Source organism: Calliopsis andreniformis, unplaced genomic scaffold (assembly GCF_051401765.1).
Source record: "Calliopsis andreniformis isolate RMS-2024a unplaced genomic scaffold, iyCalAndr_principal scaffold0001, whole genome shotgun sequence".
Lineage (NCBI taxonomy): Eukaryota > Metazoa > Arthropoda > Insecta > Hymenoptera > Andrenidae > Calliopsis > Calliopsis andreniformis.
Window position 1 is genome coordinate 30,894,950 of NW_027480422.1, and position 18,877 is coordinate 30,913,826.

Sequence of the window (18,877 nt, forward strand, 5' to 3'; positions counted from 1 at the left end):
ATGAAAGTGATTGTCGTTTCTGCGTTCCGGGCAACCTAGGATTCACTCTGGGGCGTTGCTCCATCAGATCGAATAGCTAGGGCCATAGAAGTCTACGCCCGGAGCATAAAATACAATAAAAGTACAACTGTTCTTCCATCGTTTAAAATGAATAATTGCAATCAGTGTGAAGGTAATGGTCATTTATACGTTCCGGACAACCTAGGCTTCGCTCTAGGACGTTGCTCCATCAGATGGAATAGTTCGGGCCTAAGAAGTCAACGCCAGAAGCATAAAACATATTATAAATACAACAGCTGTTCCACCGTATAAAACGAATAATCGCAGCCAATGTGAAGGCGACAGTCATTTCTACGTTCCGGGCAACCTAGGATTTAATATAGGGCGTTGTTCCACCAGATCGAATATCAAGGGCCTAAGAAGTCAACGCCAGAAGCACAACATACAATATAAATACAACGATTTTTCCATCGTATAAAACGAATAGATGCATCCAGTGTGAAAGTAATGGCCATTTCTACATTCGCGGCCACCTACGCTTTACTCTAGGGCGTTGCTCCACCAGATCGAATAGTTAGGGCCTTAGAAGTCTACGCCCGGAGCATAAAATACAATCAAAATACAACAGTTTTTCCATCGTATAAAATGAGTAATTGCAATCAGTGTGAAGGTAATGGTCATTTCTGCGTTCCGGGCAACCTAGGATTCACTCTAGGGCGTTGCTGCACCAGATCGAATAGTTAGGGCCTCAGAAGTCAACGCCCGAAGCATATAATACAATAAAAATACAACGGTTTTTTCATCGTATAACAGGAATAACTGCAACCAGTGTGAAGGTAATGGTCATTTCTACGTTTCGGGCAACCTATGCTTCGCTCTAAGACGTTGCTCCACCTGATCGAATAGCTAGGGCCTTAGAAGTCTACGCCCGGGCATAAAATACAGTAAAAATACAACAGTTTATCCATCGTATAAAATGAATAATTTCAATCAGTGTGAACGTAATGGTCATTTCTACGTTCCGGGCAACCTAGGCATCGCTCTAGGGCGTTGCTCCACCAGATCGAATAGTTAGGGCCTAAGAAGTCAACGCCAGAAGCATAAAACAGAATATAAATATAACAGCTGGTCGATCGTATAAAACGAATAATGGCAACCAATGTGAAGGTGATAGTCATTTCTACGCTCCGGGCAACCTAGGATTCAATCTAGGGCGTTGTTCCACCAGATCGAATAGTAAGGGACTAAGAAGTCAACGCCAGAAGCATAAGATACTATACAAATACAACAGTTTTTCCATCGCATAACAGGAATAATTGCATCCAGTGTGAGAGTAATGGCCATTTCTACGTTCCGGTCAATCTAGGCTTCACTCTAGGGCGTTGCTCCACCAGATTGAATCATTAGGGCCTTAGATGTCAACGCCCGAAGCATAAAATACAATGAAAATGCAACGGTTTTTCCATCGTATAACACGAATAATTGCAACCCGTGTGAAAGTGATATCCATTTCTACGTTCCGGGCAACCTAGGCTTCACTGCAGGGTGTTGCTCTACCAGATCGAATAGCTAGGGCCTTAGAAGTCTACGCCCGGAGCATAAAATACAATCAAAATACAACAGTTTTTCCATCGTATAAAATGAGTAATTGCAATCAGTGTGAAGGTAATGGTCATTTCTACGTTACGGCAACCTATGCTTCGCTGTAGGGCGTTGCTCAACCAGATCGAATAGCTAGGGCCTTAGAAGTCAACGCCCGAAGCATAAAATACAAAATAAATACAACAGCTTTTCCATCGTATCCAACGAATAATTGCAACCAGTGTGAAAGTTATGGTCATTTCTACGTTCCTGGCAATCTAGGCTTCACTCTAGGGCGTTGCTCCACCAGATCGAATAGTTAGGTCCTTAGAAGTCAACGCCCGAAGCATAAAATACAAAATAAATTCAAGGGTTTCTCCATCGTATAAAATGAATAATTGCAAACAGTGTGAATGTAATGGTCATTTCTACGTTCCGGCAACCTATGCTTCGCTCTAGGGCGTTGCTCAACCAGATCGAATAGCTAGGGCCTTAGAAGTCAACGCGAGAAGCATAAAATACAATGTAAATACAACAGTTTTTGCATCGTATAATATGAATAATTGCAAACAGTGTGAAGGTAATGGTCATTTCAACGTTCCGTGCAACCTAGGCTTCACCCTAGGGCGTTGCTCCACCAGATAGAATCGTTAGTGCCTTAGATATCAACGCCCGAAACATAAAATACAATGATAATGCAACGGTTTTTCCATCGTATAACACGAATAATTGCAACCCGTGTGAAAGTGATAGTCATTTCTACGCTCGGGGCAACCTAGGCTTCAATCTAGGGCGTTGTTCCACCAGATGGAATAGTAAGGGCCTAAGAAGTCAACGCCCGAAGCATAAAATAGAATATAAATACAACAGTTTTTACATCGTATAATATGAATAATTGCAAACAGTGTGAAAGCAATGGTCATTTCTACGTTCCGGGCAACCTATGCTTCGCGCTAGGGCGTTGCTCCACCAGATTGATTAGCTAGCAACTTAGAAGTCAAATCCTGAAGCATAAAATACAATAAAAATACAACAGTTTTTGCATCGTATAATATGAATAATTGCAAACAGTGTGAAGGTAATGGTCATTTCAACGTTCCGTGCAACCTAGGCTTCACTCTAGGGCGTTTGTCCACCAGATCGAATAGTTAGGGCCTAAGAAGTCAACGCGAGAAGCATAAAATACAATAAAAATACAATAGTTCTTCCATCGTATATCAGGAGTAATTGCAACCAGTGTGAAAGTGATGGTCATTTCTACGTTCCGGGCAACCTATGCTTCACTCTAGGGCGTTGTTCCACCACATCGAATTGTTAGGGCCTTGGAAGTCAACGCCAGAAGCATAAAATACAAAACATATACAAGAGTTTTTCCATCGTATAAAACGAATAATAGCAACGGGTGTGAAAGTTATGGTCATTTCTACGTCCCGGTCAACCTAGTCTTCACTGTAGGGTGTTGCTCTACCAAATCGAAAAGCTAGGGCCTTAGAAGTCTACGCCCTGAGCATAAAATGCAATAAAAATACAACAGTTTTTCCATCGTATAAAATGAATAATTGCAACCAGTATGAAAGTGATTGTCATTTCTGCGTTCCGGGCAACCTAGGCTTCACTCTAGGGCGTTGCTCCATCAGATCGAATAGCTAGGGCCATAGAAGTCTATTCCCGGAGCATAAAATACAATAAAAGTACAACTGTTCTTCCATCGTTTAAAATGAATAATTGCAATCAGTGTGAATGTAATGGCCATTTCTACGTTCCGGGCAACCTATGCTTCACTCTAGGGTGTTGCTCCACCAGATCGAACAGTTAGAGCCTTAGACGTCAACGCCCGAAGCATAAAATACAATCAAGATACAACAGATTTTCCATAGTATAACAGGAGTAATTGCAACCAGTGTGAAAGTGAAGGTCATTTCTACGTTCCGGGCAACCTATGCTTCACTCTAGGGCGTTGTTCCAACACATCGAATTGTTAGGGCCTTGGAAGTCAACGCCAGAAGCATAAAATACAAAACAAATACAACAGTTTTTCCATCGTATAAACCGAATAATAGCAACGGGTGTGAAAGTTATGGTCATTTCTACGTCCCGGTCAACCTAGTCTTCACTCTAGGGCGTTGCTCCACCAGATCGAATCGTTAGGGCCTTAGATGTCAACGCCCGAAGCATAAAATACAATGAAAATGCAACGGTTTTTCCATCGTATAACACGAATAATGGCAACCCGTGTGAAAGTGATAGCCATTTCTACGTTCCAGGCAACCTAGGCTTCACTGTAGGGTGTTGCTCTACCAAATCGAATATCTAGGGCCTTAGAAGTCTACGCCCGTAGCAAAAAATACAATAAAAATAGAACACTTTTTCCATCGTATAATATGAGTAATTGCCATCAGTGTGAAAGTAATGGTCATTTCTGCGTTCCGCACAACCTAGGATTCACTCTAGGGCGATGCTGCACCAGATCGAATAGCTAGGGCCTTAGAAGTCTACGCCCGGAGCATAAAATGCAATAAAAATACAACAGTTTTTCCATCGTATAAAATGAATAATTGCAACCAGTATGAAAGTGATTGTCATTTCTGCGTTCCGGGCAACCTAGGCTTCACTCTAGGGCGTTGCTCCATCAGATCGAATAGCTAGGGCCATAGAAGTCTACGCCCGGAGCATAAAATACAATAAAAGTACAACTGTTCTTCCATCGTATAAAATGAATAATTGCAACCAGTATGAAAGTGATTGTCATTTCTGCGTTCCGGGCAACCTAGGCTTGGCTCTAGGGCGTTGCTCCACCAGATCGAATAGTTAGGGCCTTAGAAGTCAACGCCCGAAGCATAAAATACAATAAAGATACAACAGTTTTTCCATCGTATAGCAGGCGTAATTGCAACCAGTGTGAAAGTGATAGTCACTTCTAGGTTCCGGGCAACCTAGGCTTCACTCTGGGGTGTTGCTCCACAAGATCGAATAGCTAGGGTCTAAGAAGTCATCGCCAGAAGCATAAAACACAATATAAATACAACAGCTGTTCCATCGTATAAAGCGAATAATTCCAACCTGTGTGAAAGTGACGGCCATTTCTACGTTCCGGCCATCCTAGATATAACTCTGAGGCGTTGCTCCACCAGATCGAATAGTTAGGGGCTAGGAAGTCAACACCAGGTGCATTAAATACAATAAGGATACAACAGTTTTTCCATCATATAACAGGAATAACTGCAACCAGTGTGAAGGTAATGGTCATTTCTACGTTCCGGGCAACCTAGGCTACACTCTAGGGCGTTGCTCCATCAGATCGAATAGTTAGGGTCTTAGAAGTCAACGCCCGAAGCATAAGATACAATAAAAATACAATAGTTTTTCCATCGTATAAAATGGATAATTGCAATCAGTGTGAAGATAATGGTCATTTCTACGTTCCGGGCAACCTAGGCTTCACTCTATGGCGTTGTGCCACCAGATCCAATTGTTAGGGCATTAGAAGTCAACGCGAGAAACATAAAATACAAAATAAATACAACAGTTTTTCCATCGTATAAGACGAATAATTGCAATCAGTGTGAAGGTAATGGTCATTTCTGCGTTCCGGGCAACCTAGGATTCACTCTAGGGCGTTGCTCCACCAGATCGAATAGTTAGGGCCTTAGAAGTCAACGCCCGAAGCATAAAATACAATGAAAATGCAACGGTTTTTCCATCGTATAACACGAATAATTGCAACCAGTGTGAAGGTAATGGTCATTTATACGTTCCGGACAACCTAGGCTTCGCTCTAGGACGTTGCTCCATCAGATGGAATAGTTCGGGCCTAAGAAGTCAACGCCAGAAGCATAAAACATATTATAAATACAACAGCTGTTCCACCGTATAAAACGAATAATTGCAGCCAATGTGAAGGCGACAGTCATTTCTACGTTCCGGGCAACCTAGGATTTAATATAGGGCGTTGTTCCACCAGATCGAATATCAAGGGCCTAAGAAGTCAACGCCAGAAGCACAACATACAATATAAATACAACGATTTTTCCATCGTATAAAACGAATAGATGCATCCAGTGTGAAAGTAATGGCCATTTCTACATTCGCGGCCACCTACGCTTTACTCTAGGGCGTTGCTCCACCAGATCGAATAGTTAGGGCCTTAGAAGTCTACGCCCGGAGCATAAAATACAATCAAAATACAACAGTTTTTCCATCGTATAAAATGAGTAATTGCAATCAGTGTGAAGGTAATGGTCATTTCTGCGTTCCGGGCAACCTAGGATTCACTCTAGGGCGTTGCTGCACCAGATCGAATAGTTAGGGCCTGAGAAGTCAACGCCCGAAGCATATAATACAATAAAAATACAACGGTTTTTTCATCGTATAACAGGAATAACTGCAACCAGTGTGAAGGTAATGGTCATTTCTACGTTTCGGGCAACCTATGCTTCGCTCTAAGACGTTGCTCCACCTGATCGAATAGCTAGGGCCTTAGAAGTCTACGCCCGGGCATAAAATACAGTAAAAATACAACAGTTTATCCATCGTATAAAATGAATAATTTCAATCAGTGTGAACGTAATGGTCATTTCTACGTTCCGGGCAACCTAGGCATCGCTCTAGGGCGTTGCTCCACCAGATCGAATAGTTAGGGCCTAAGAAGTCAACGCCAGAAGCATAAAACAGAATATAAATATAACAGCTGGTCGATCGTATAAAACGAATAATGGCAACCAATGTGAAGGTGATAGTCATTTCTACGCTCCGGGCAACCTAGGATTCAATCTAGGGCGTTGTTCCACCAGATCGAATAGTAAGGGACTAAGAAGTCAACGCCAGAAGCATAAGATACTATACAAATACAACAGTTTTTCCATCGCATAACAGGAATAATTGCATCCAGTGTGAGAGTAATGGCCATTTCTACGTTCCGGTCAATCTAGGCTTCACTCTAGGGCGTTGCTCCACCAGATTGAATCATTAGGGCCTTAGATGTCAACGCCCGAAGCATAAAATACAATGAAAATGCAACGGTTTTTCCATCGTATAACACGAATAATTGCAACCCGTGTGAAAGTGATATCCATTTCTACGTTCCGGGCAACCTAGGCTTCACTGCAGGGTGTTGCTCTACCAGATCGAATAGCTAGGGCCTTAGAAGTCTACGCCCGGAGCATAAAATACAATCAAAATACAACAGTTTTTCCATCGTATAAAATGAGTAATTGCAATCAGTGTGAAGGTAATGGTCATTTCTACGTTACGGCAACCTATGCTTCGCTGTAGGGCGTTGCTCAACCAGATCGAATAGCTAGGGCCTTAGAAGTCAACGCCCGAAGCATAAAATACAAAATAAATACAACAGCTTTTCCATCGTATCCAACGAATAATTGCAACCAGTGTGAAAGTTATGGTCATTTCTACGTTCCTGGCAATCTAGGCTTCACTCTAGGGCGTTGCTCCACCAGATCGAATAGTTAGGTCCTTAGAAGTCAACGCCCGAAGCATAAAATACAAAATAAATTCAAGGGTTTCTCCATCGTATAAAATGAATAATTGCAAACAGTGTGAATGTAATGGTCATTTCTACGTTCCGGCAACCTATGCTTCGCTCTAGGGCGTTGCTCAACCAGATCGAATAGCTAGGGCCTTAGAAGTCAACGCGAGAAGCATAAAATACAATGTAAATACAACAGTTTTTGCATCGTATAATATGAATAATTGCAAACAGTGTGAAGGTAATGGTCATTTCAACGTTCCGTGCAACCTAGGCTTCACCCTAGGGCGTTGCTCCACCAGATAGAATCGTTAGTGCCTTAGATATCAACGCCCGAAACATAAAATACAATGATAATGCAACGGTTTTTCCATCGTATAACACGAATAATTGCAACCCGTGTGAAAGTGATAGTCATTTCTACGCTCGGGGCAACCTAGGCTTCAATCTAGGGCGTTGTTCCACCAGATGGAATAGTAAGGGCCTAAGAAGTCAACGCCCGAAGCATAAAATAGAATATAAATACAACAGTTTTTACATCGTATAATATGAATAATTGCAAACAGTGTGAAAGCAATGGTCATTTCTACGTTCCGGGCAACCTATGCTTCGCGCTAGGGCGTTGCTCCACCAGATTGATTAGCTAGCAACTTAGAAGTCAAATCCTGAAGCATAAAATACAATAAAAATACAACAGTTTTTGCATCGTATAATATGAATAATTGCAAACAGTGTGAAGGTAATGGTCATTTCAAAGTTCCGTGCAACCTAGGCTTCACTCTAGGGCGTTTGTCCACCAGATCGAATAGTTAGGGCCTAAGAAGTCAACGCGAGAAGCATAAAATACAATAAAAATACAATAGTTCTTCCATCGTATATCAGGAGTAATTGCAACCAGTGTGAAAGTGATGGTCATTTCTACGTTCCGGGCAACCTATGCTTCACTCTAGGGCGTTGTTCCACCACATCGAATTGTTAGGGCCTTGGAAGTCAACGCCAGAAGCATAAAATACAAAACATATACAAGAGTTTTTCCATCGTATAAAACGAATAATAGCAACGGGTGTGAAAGTTATGGTCATTTCTACGTCCCGGTCAACCTAGTCTTCACTGTAGGGTGTTGCTCTACCAAATCGAAAAGCTAGGGCCTTAGAAGTCTACGCCCTGAGCATAAAATGCAATAAAAATACAACAGTTTTTCCATCGTATAAAATGAATAATTGCAACCAGTATGAAAGTGATTGTCATTTCTGCGTTCCGGGCAACCTAGGCTTCACTCTAGGGCGTTGCTCCATCAGATCGAATAGCTAGGGCCATAGAAGTCTATTCCCGGAGCATAAAATACAATAAAAGTACAACTGTTCTTCCATCGTTTAAAATGAATAATTGCAATCAGTGTGAATGTAATGGCCATTTCTACGTTCCGGGCAACCTATGCTTCACTCTAGGGTGTTGCTCCACCAGATCGAACAGTTAGAGCCTTAGACGTCAACGCCCGAAGCATAAAATACAATCAAGATACAACAGATTTTCCATAGTATAACAGGAGTAATTGCAACCAGTGTGAAAGTGAAGGTCATTTCTACGTTCCGGGCAACCTATGCTTCACTCTAGGGCGTTGTTCCAACACATCGAATTGTTAGGGCCTTGGAAGTCAACGCCAGAAGCATAAAATACAAAACAAATACAACAGTTTTTCCATCGTATAAACCGAATAATAGCAACGGGTGTGAAAGTTATGGTCATTTCTACGTCCCGGTCAACCTAGTCTTCACTCTAGGGCGTTGCTCCACCAGATCGAATCGTTAGGGCCTTAGATGTCAACGCCCGAAGCATAAAATACAATGAAAATGCAACGGTTTTTCCATCGTATAACACGAATAATGGCAACCCGTGTGAAAGTGATAGCCATTTCTACGTTCCAGGCAACCTAGGCTTCACTGTAGGGTGTTGCTCTACCAAATCGAATATCTAGGGCCTTAGAAGTCTACGCCCGTAGCAAAAAATACAATAAAAATAGAACACTTTTTCCATCGTATAATATGAGTAATTGCCATCAGTGTGAAAGTAATGGTCATTTCTGCGTTCCGCACAACCTAGGATTCACTCTAGGGCGATGCTGCACCAGATCGAATAGCTAGGGCCTTAGAAGTCTACGCCCGGAGCATAAAATGCAATAAAAATACAACAGTTTTTCCATCGTATAAAATGAATAATTGCAACCAGTATGAAAGTGATTGTCATTTCTGCGTTCCGGGCAACCTAGGCTTCACTCTAGGGCGTTGCTCCATCAGATCGAATAGCTAGGGCCATAGAAGTCTACGCCCGGAGCATAAAATACAATAAAAGTACAACTGTTCTTCCATCGTATAAAATGAATAATTGCAACCAGTATGAAAGTGATTGTCATTTCTGCGTTCCGGGCAACCTAGGCTTGGCTCTAGGGCGTTGCTCCACCAGATCGAATAGTTAGGGCCTTAGAAGTCAACGCCCGAAGCATAAAATACAATAAAGATACAACAGTTTTTCCATCGTATAGCAGGCGTAATTGCAACCAGTGTGAAAGTGATAGTCACTTCTAGGTTCCGGGCAACCTAGGCTTCACTCTGGGGTGTTGCTCCACAAGATCGAATAGCTAGGGTCTAAGAAGTCATCGCCAGAAGCATAAAACACAATATAAATACAACAGCTGTTCCATCGTATAAAGCGAATAATTCCAACCTGTGTGAAAGTGACGGCCATTTCTACGTTCCGGCCATCCTAGATATAACTCTGAGGCGTTGCTCCACCAGATCGAATAGTTAGGGGCTAGGAAGTCAACACCAGGTGCATTAAATACAATAAGGATACAACAGTTTTTCCATCATATAACAGGAATAACTGCAACCAGTGTGAAGGTAATGGTCATTTCTACGTTCCGGGCAACCTAGGCTACACTCTAGGGCGTTGCTCCATCAGATCGAATAGTTAGGGTCTTAGAAGTCAACGCCCGAAGCATAAGATACAATAAAAATACAATAGTTTTTCCATCGTATAAAATGGATAATTGCAATCAGTGTGAAGATAATGGTCATTTCTACGTTCCGGGCAACCTAGGCTTCACTCTATGGCGTTGTGCCACCAGATCCAATTGTTAGGGCATTAGAAGTCAACGCGAGAAACATAAAATACAAAATAAATACAACAGTTTTTCCATCGTATAAGACGAATAATTGCAATCAGTGTGAAGGTAATGGTCATTTCTGCGTTCCGGGCAACCTAGGATTCACTCTAGGGCGTTGCTCCACCAGATCGAATAGTTAGGGCCTTAGAAGTCAACGCCCGAAGCATAAAATACAATGAAAATGCAACGGTTTTTCCATCGTATAACACGAATAATTGCAACCAGTGTGAAGGTAATGGTCATTTATACGTTCCGGACAACCTAGGCTTCGCTCTAGGACGTTGCTCCATCAGATGGAATAGTTCGGGCCTAAGAAGTCAACGCCAGAAGCATAAAACATATTATAAATACAACAGCTGTTCCACCGTATAAAACGAATAATTGCAGCCAATGTGAAGGCGACAGTCATTTCAACGTTCCGGGCAACCTAGGATTTAATATAGGGCGTTGTTCCACCAGATCGAATATCAAGGGCCTAGGAAGTCAACGCCAGAAGCACAACATACAATATAAATACAACGATTTTTCCATCGTATAAAACGAATAGATGCATCGAGTGTGAAAGTAATGGCCATTTCTACATTCCCGGCCACCTACGCTTTACTCTAGGGCGTTGCTCCACCAGATCGAATAGTTAGGGCCTTAGAAGTCTACGCCCGGAGCATAAAATACAATCAAAATACAACAGTTTTTCCATCGTATAAAATGAGTAATTGCAATCAGTGTGAAGGTAATGGTCATTTCTGCGTTCCGGGCAACCTAGGATTCACTCTAGGGCGTTGCTGCACCAGATCGAATAGTTAGGGCCTGAGAAGTCAACGCCCGAAGCATATAATACAATAAAAATACAACGGTTTTTTCATCGTATAACAGGAATAACTGCAACCAGTGTGAAGGTAATGGTCATTTCTACGTTTCGGGCAATCTATGCTTCGCTCTAAGACGTTGCTCCACCTGATCGAATAGCTAGGGCCTTAGAAGTCTACGCCCGGGCATAAAATACAGTAAAAATACAACAGTTTATCCATCGTATAAAATGAATAATTTCAATCAGTGTGAACGTAATGGTCATTTCTACGTTCCGGGCAACCTAGTCATCGCTCTAGGGCGTTGCTCCACCAGATCGAATAGTTAGGGCCTAAGAAGTCAACGCCAGAAGCATAAAACAGTATATAAATATAACAGCTGGTCGATCGTATAAAACGAATAATGGCAACCAATGTGAGGGTGATAGTCATTTCTACGCTCCGGGCAACCTAGGATTCAATCTAGGGCGTTGTTCCACCAGATCGAATAGTAAGGGACTAAGAAGTCAACGCCAGAAGCATGAGATACTATACAAATACAACAGTTTTTCCATCGTATCCAACGAATAATTGCAACCAGTGTGAAAGTTATGGTCATTTCTACGTTCCTGGCAATCTAGGCTTCACTCTAGGGCGTTGCTCCACCAGATCGAATAGTTAGGTCCTTAGAAGTCAACGCCCGAAGCATAAAATACAAAATAAATACAAGGGTTTCTCCATCGTATAAAATGAATAATTGCAAACAGTGTGAATGTAATGGTCATTTCTACGTTCCGGCAACCTATGCTTCGCTCTAGGGTGTTGCTCAACCAGATCGAATAGCTAGGACCTTAGAAGTCAACGCCCGAAGCATAAAATACAAAATAAATACAACAGTTTTTCCATCGTATACAACGAATAATTGCAACCAGTGTGAAAGTTATGGTCATTTCTACGTTCCTGGCAATCTAGGCTTCACTCTAGGGCGTTGCTCCACCAGATCGAATAGTTAGGTCCTTAGAAGTCAACGCCCGAAGCATAAAATACAATAAAAATACAATAGTTTTTCCATCGTATAAAATGAATAATTGCATTCAGTGTGAAGGTAATGGTCATTTCTACGTTCCGGTCAACCTAGGCTTCACCCTAGGGCGTTGCTCCACCAGATAGAATCGTTAGTGCCTTAGATATCAACGCCCGAAACATAAAATACAATGATAGTGCAACGGTTTTTCCATCGTATAACACGAATAATTGCAACCCGTGTGAAAGTGATAGTCATTTCTACGCTCGGGGCAACCTAGGCTTCAATCTAGGGCGTTGTTCCACCAGATCGAATAGGAGGGGCCTAAGAAGTCAACGCCCGAAGCATAAAATAGAATATAAATACAACAGTTTTTACATCGTATAGCAGGCGTAATTGCAACCAGTGTGAAAGTGATAGTCACTTCTAGGTTCCGGGCAACCTAGGCTTCACTCTGGGGTGTTGCTCCACAAGATCGAATAGCTAGGGTCTAAGAAGTCATCGCCAGAAGCATAAAACACAATATAAATACAACAGCTGTTCCATCGTATAAAGCGAATAATTCCAACCTGTGTGAAAGTGACGGCCATTTCTACGTTCCGGCCATCCTAGATATAACTCTGAGGCGTTGCTCCACCAGATCGAATAGTTAGGGGCTAGGAAGTCAACACCAGGTGCATTAAATACAATAAGAATACAACAGTTTTTCCATCATATAACAGGAATAACTGCAACCAGTGTGAAGGTAATGGTCATTTCTACGTTCCGGGCAACCTAGGCTACACTCTAGGGCGTTGCTCCATCAGATCGAATAGTTAGGGTCTTAGAAGTCAACGCCCGAAGCATAAGATACAATAAAAATACAATAGTTTTTCCATCGTATAAAATGGATAATTGCAATCAGTGTGAAGATAATGGTCATTTCTACGTTCCGGGCAACCTAGGCTTCACTCTATGGCGTTGTGCCACCAGATCCAATTGTTAGGGCATTAGAAGTCAACGCGAGAAACATAAAATACAAAATAAATACAACAGTTTTTCCATCGTATAAGACGAATAATTGCAATCAGTGTGAAGGTAATGGTCATTTCTGCGTTCCGGGCAACCTAGGATTCACTCTAGGGCGTTGCTCCACCAGATCGAATAGTTAGGGCCTTAGAAGTCAACGCCCGAAGCATAAAATACAATGAAAATGCAACGGTTTTTCCATCGTATAACACGAATAATTGCAACCAGTGTGAAGGTAATGGTCATTTATACGTTCCGGACAACCTAGGCTTCGCTCTAGGACGTTGCTCCATCAGATGGAATAGTTCGGGCCTAAGAAGTCAACGCCAGAAGCATAAAACATATTATAAATACAACAGCTGTTCCACCGTATAAAACGAATAATTGCAGCCAATGTGAAGGCGACAGTCATTCCAACGTTCCGGGCAACCTAGGATTTAATATAGGGCGTTGTTCCACCAGATCGAATATCAAGGGCCTAGGAAGTCAACGCCAGAAGCACAACATACAATATAAATACAACGATTTTTCCATCGTATAAAACGAATAGATGCATCGAGTGTGAAAGTAATGGCCATTTCTACATTCCCGGCCACCTACGCTTTACTCTAGGGCGTTGCTCCACCAGATCGAATAGTTAGGGCCTTAGAAGTCTACGCCCGGAGCATAAAATACAATCAAAATACAACAGTTTTTCCATCGTATAAAATGAGTAATTGCAATCAGTGTGAAGGTAATGGTCATTTCTGCGTTCCGGGCAACCTAGGATTCACTCTAGGGCGTTGCTGCACCAGATCGAATAGTTAGGGCCTGAGAAGTCAACGCCCGAAGCATATAATACAATAAAAATACAACGGTTTTTTCATCGTATAACAGGAATAACTGCAACCAGTGTGAAGGTAATGGTCATTTCTACGTTTCGGGCAATCTATGCTTCGCTCTAAGACGTTGCTCCACCTGATCGAATAGCTAGGGCCTTAGAAGTCTACGCCCGGGCATAAAATACAGTAAAAATACAACAGTTTATCCATCGTATAAAATGAATAATTTCAATCAGTGTGAACGTAATGGTCATTTCTACGTTCCGGGCAACCTAGTCATCGCTCTAGGGCGTTGCTCCACCAGATCGAATAGTTAGGGCCTAAGAAGTCAACGCCAGAAGCATAAAACAGAATATAAATATAACAGCTGGTCGATCGTATAAAACGAATAATGGCAACCAATGTGAGGGTGATAGTCATTTCTACGCTCCGGGCAACCTAGGATTCAATCTAGGGCGTTGTTCCACCAGATCGAATAGTAAGGGACTAAGAAGTCAACGCCAGAAGCATGAGATACTATACAAATACAACAGTTTTTCCATCGTATCCAACGAATAATTGCAACCAGTGTGAAAGTTATGGTCATTTCTACGTTCCTGGCAATCTAGGCTTCACTCTAGGGCGTTGCTCCACCAGATCGAATAGTTAGGTCCTTAGAAGTCAACGCCCGAAGCATAAAATACAAAATAAATACAAGGGTTTCTCCATCGTATAAAATGAATAATTGCAAACAGTGTGAATGTAATGGTCATTTCTACGTTCCGGCAACCTATGCTTCGCTCTAGGGTGTTGCTCAACCAGATCGAATAGCTAGGACCTTAGAAGTCAACGCCCGAAGCATAAAATACAAAATAAATACAACAGTTTTTCCATCGTATACAACGAATAATTGCAACCAGTGTGAAAGTTATGGTCATTTCTACGTTCCTGGCAATCTAGGCTTCACTCTAGGGCGTTGCTCCACCAGATCGAATAGTTAGGTCCTTAGAAGTCAACGCCCGAAGCATAAAATACAATAAAAATACAATAGTTTTTCCATCGTATAAAATGAATAATTGCATTCAGTGTGAAGGTAATGGTCATTTCTACGTTCCGGTCAACCTAGGCTTCACCCTAGGGCGTTGCTCCACCAGATAGAATCGTTAGTGCCTTAGATATCAACGCCCGAAACATAAAATACAATGATAGTGCAACGGTTTTTCCATCGTATAACACGAATAATTGCAACCCGTGTGAAAGTGATAGTCATTTCTACGCTCGGGGCAACCTAGGCTTCAATCTAGGGCGTTGTTCCACCAGATCGAATAGGAGGGGCCTAAGAAGTCAACGCCCGAAGCATAAAATAGAATATAAATACAACAGTTTTTACATCGTATAGCAGGCGTAATTGCAACCAGTGTGAAAGTGATAGTCACTTCTAGGTTCCGGGCAACCTAGGCTTCACTCTGGGGTGTTGCTCCACAAGATCGAATAGCTAGGGTCTAAGAAGTCATCGCCAGAAGCATAAAACACAATATAAATACAACAGCTGTTCCATCGTATAAAGCGAATAATTCCAACCTGTGTGAAAGTGACGGCCATTTCTACGTTCCGGCCATCCTAGATATAACTCTGAGGCGTTGCTCCACCAGATCGAATAGTTAGGGGCTAGGAAGTCAACACCAGGTGCATTAAATACAATAAGAATACAACAGTTTTTCCATCATATAACAGGAATAACTGCAACCAGTGTGAAGGTAATGGTCATTTCTACGTTCCGGGCAACCTAGGCTACACTCTAGGGCGTTGCTCCATCAGATCGAATAGTTAGGGTCTTAGAAGTCAACGCCCGAAGCATAAGATACAATAAAAATACAATAGTTTTTCCATCGTATAAAATGGATAATTGCAATCAGTGTGAAGATAATGGTCATTTCTACGTTCCGGGCAACCTAGGCTTCACTCTATGGCGTTGTGCCACCAGATCCAATTGTTAGGGCATTAGAAGTCAACGCGAGAAACATAAAATACAAAATAAATACAACAGTTTTTCCATCGTATAAGACGAATAATTGCAATCAGTGTGAAGGTAATGGTCATTTCTGCGTTCCGGGCAACCTAGGATTCACTCTAGGGCGTTGCTCCACCAGATCGAATAGTTAGGGCCTTAGAAGTCAACGCCCGAAGCATAAAATACAATGAAAATGCAACGGTTTTTCCATCGTATAACACGAATAATTGCAACCAGTGTGAAGGTAATGGTCATTTATACGTTCCGGACAACCTAGGCTTCGCTCTAGGACGTTGCTCCATCAGATGGAATAGTTCGGGCCTAAGAAGTCAACGCCAGAAGCATAAAACATATTATAAATACAACAGCTGTTCCACCGTATAAAACGAATAATTGCAGCCAATGTGAAGGCGACAGTCATTCCAACGTTCCGGGCAACCTAGGATTTAATATAGGGCGTTGTTCCACCAGATCGAATATCAAGGGCCTAGGAAGTCAACGCCAGAAGCACAACATACAATATAAATACAACGATTTTTCCATCGTATAAAACGAATAGATGCATCGAGTGTGAAAGTAATGGCCATTTCTACATTCCCGGCCACCTACGCTTTACTCTAGGGCGCTGCTCCACCAGATCGAATAGTTAGGGCCTTAGAAGTCTACGCCCGGAGCATAAAATACAATCAAAATACAACAGTTTTTCCATCGTATAAAATGAGTAATTGCAATCAGTGTGAAGGTAATGGTCATTTCTGCGTTCCGGGCAACCTAGGATTCACTCTAGGGCGTTGCTGCACCAGATCGAATAGTTAGGGCCTGAGAAGTCAACGCCCGAAGCATATAATACAATAAAAATACAACGGTTTTTTCATCGTATAACAGGAATAACTGCAACCAGTGTGAAGGTAATGGTCATTTCTACGTTTCGGGCAATCTATGCTTCGCTCTAAGACGTTGCTCCACCTGATCGAATAGCTAGGGCCTTAGAAGTCTACGCCCGGGCATAAAATACAGTAAAAATACAACAGTTTATCCATCGTATAAAATGAATAATTTCAATCAGTGTGAACGTAATGGTCATTTCTACGTTCCGGGCAACCTAGTCATCGCTCTAGGGCGTTGCTCCACCAGATCGAATAGTTAGGGCCTAAGAAGTCAACGCCAGAAGCATAAAACAGAATATAAATATAACAGCTGGTCGATCGTATAAAACGAATAATGGCAACCAATGTGAGGGTGATAGTCATTTCTACGCTCCGGGCAACCTAGGATTCAATCTAGGGCGTTGTTCCACCAGATCGAATAGTAAGGGACTAAGAAGTCAACGCCAGAAGCATGAGATACTATACAAATACAACAGTTTTTCCATCGTATCCAACGAATAATTGCAACCAGTGTGAAAGTTATGGTCATTTCTACGTTCCTGGCAATCTAGGCTTCACTCTAGGGCGTTGCTCCACCAGATCGAATAGTTAGGTCCTTAGAAGTCAACGCCCGAAGCATAAAATACAAAATAAATACAAGGGTTTCTCCATCGTATAAAATGAATAATTGCAAACAGTGTGAATGTAATGGTCATTTCTACGTTCCGGCAACCTATGCTTCGCTCTAGGGTGTTGCTCAACCAGATCGAATAGCTAGGACCTTAGAAGTCAACGCCCGAAGCATAAAATACAAAATAAATACAACAGTTTTTCCATCGTATACAACGAATAATTGCAACCAGTGTGAAAGTTATGGTCATTTCTACGTTCCTGGCAATCTAGGCTTCACTCTAGGGCGTTGCTCCACCAGATCGAATAGTTAGGTCCTTAGAAGTCAACGCCCGAAGCATAAAATACAATAAAAATACAATAGTTTTTCCATCGTATAAAATGAATAATTGCATTCAGTGTGAAGGTAATGGTCATTTCTACGTTCCGGTCAACCTAGGCTTCACCCTAGGGCGTTGCTCCACCAGATAGAATCGTTAGTGCCTTAGATATCAACGCCCGAAACATAAAATACAATGATAGTGCAACGGTTTTTCCATCGTATAACACGAATAATTGCAACCCGTGTGAAAGTGATAGTCATTTCTACGCTCGGGGCAACCTAGGCTTCAATCTAGGGCGTTGTTCCACCAGATCGAATAGTAGGGGCCTAAGAAGTCAACGCCCGAAGCATAAAATAGAATATAAATACAACAGTTTTTACATCGTATAATATGAATAATTGCAAACAGTGTGAAAGCAATGGTCATTTCTACGTTCCGGGCAACCTATGCTTCGCGCTAGGGCGTTGCTCCACCAGATTGATTAGCTAGCAACTTAGAAGTCAAATCCAGAAGCATAAAATACAATAAAAATACAACAGTTTTTCTATCGTATAACAGGAATAATTGCAACCAGTGTGAAAGTAATAGCCATTTCTACGTTCCGGGGAACCTAGGCTTCACTCTAGGGCGCTGCTGCACCAGATCGAATAGCTAGGGCCTAAGAAGTCAGCGCCAGAAGCATAAAATACAAAATAAATACAACAGTTTTTCCATCTTATAACAGGAATAATTGCATCCAGTGTGATAGCAATGGCCATTTCTACGTTCCGGGCTACCTAGGCTTCACTCTAGAGCGTTGCTCCACCAGATCGAATAGTTAGTGCCTTAGAAGTCATCGCCCAAAGCATAAAATACAATAAAGATACAACAGATTTTCCACCGTATAACAGGAGTAATTGCAACTAGTGTGAAAGTGATGGTCATTTCTACGTTCCGGGCAACCTAGCCTTCACTCTAGGGCGTTGCTCCACCAGATCGAATAGTTAGGGCCTTAGAAGTCAACGCCCGAAGCATAAAATACAATGAAAATGCAACGGTTTTTCCACCGTATAACACGAATAATTGCAACCAGTGTGAAAGTGATAGTCAATTCTAGGTTCCGCGCAACCTAGGCTTCACTGTAGGGTGTTGCTCTACCAAATCGAATAGCTAGGGCCTTAGAAGTCAACGCCAGAAGCATAAGATACAATATAAATACAACGGT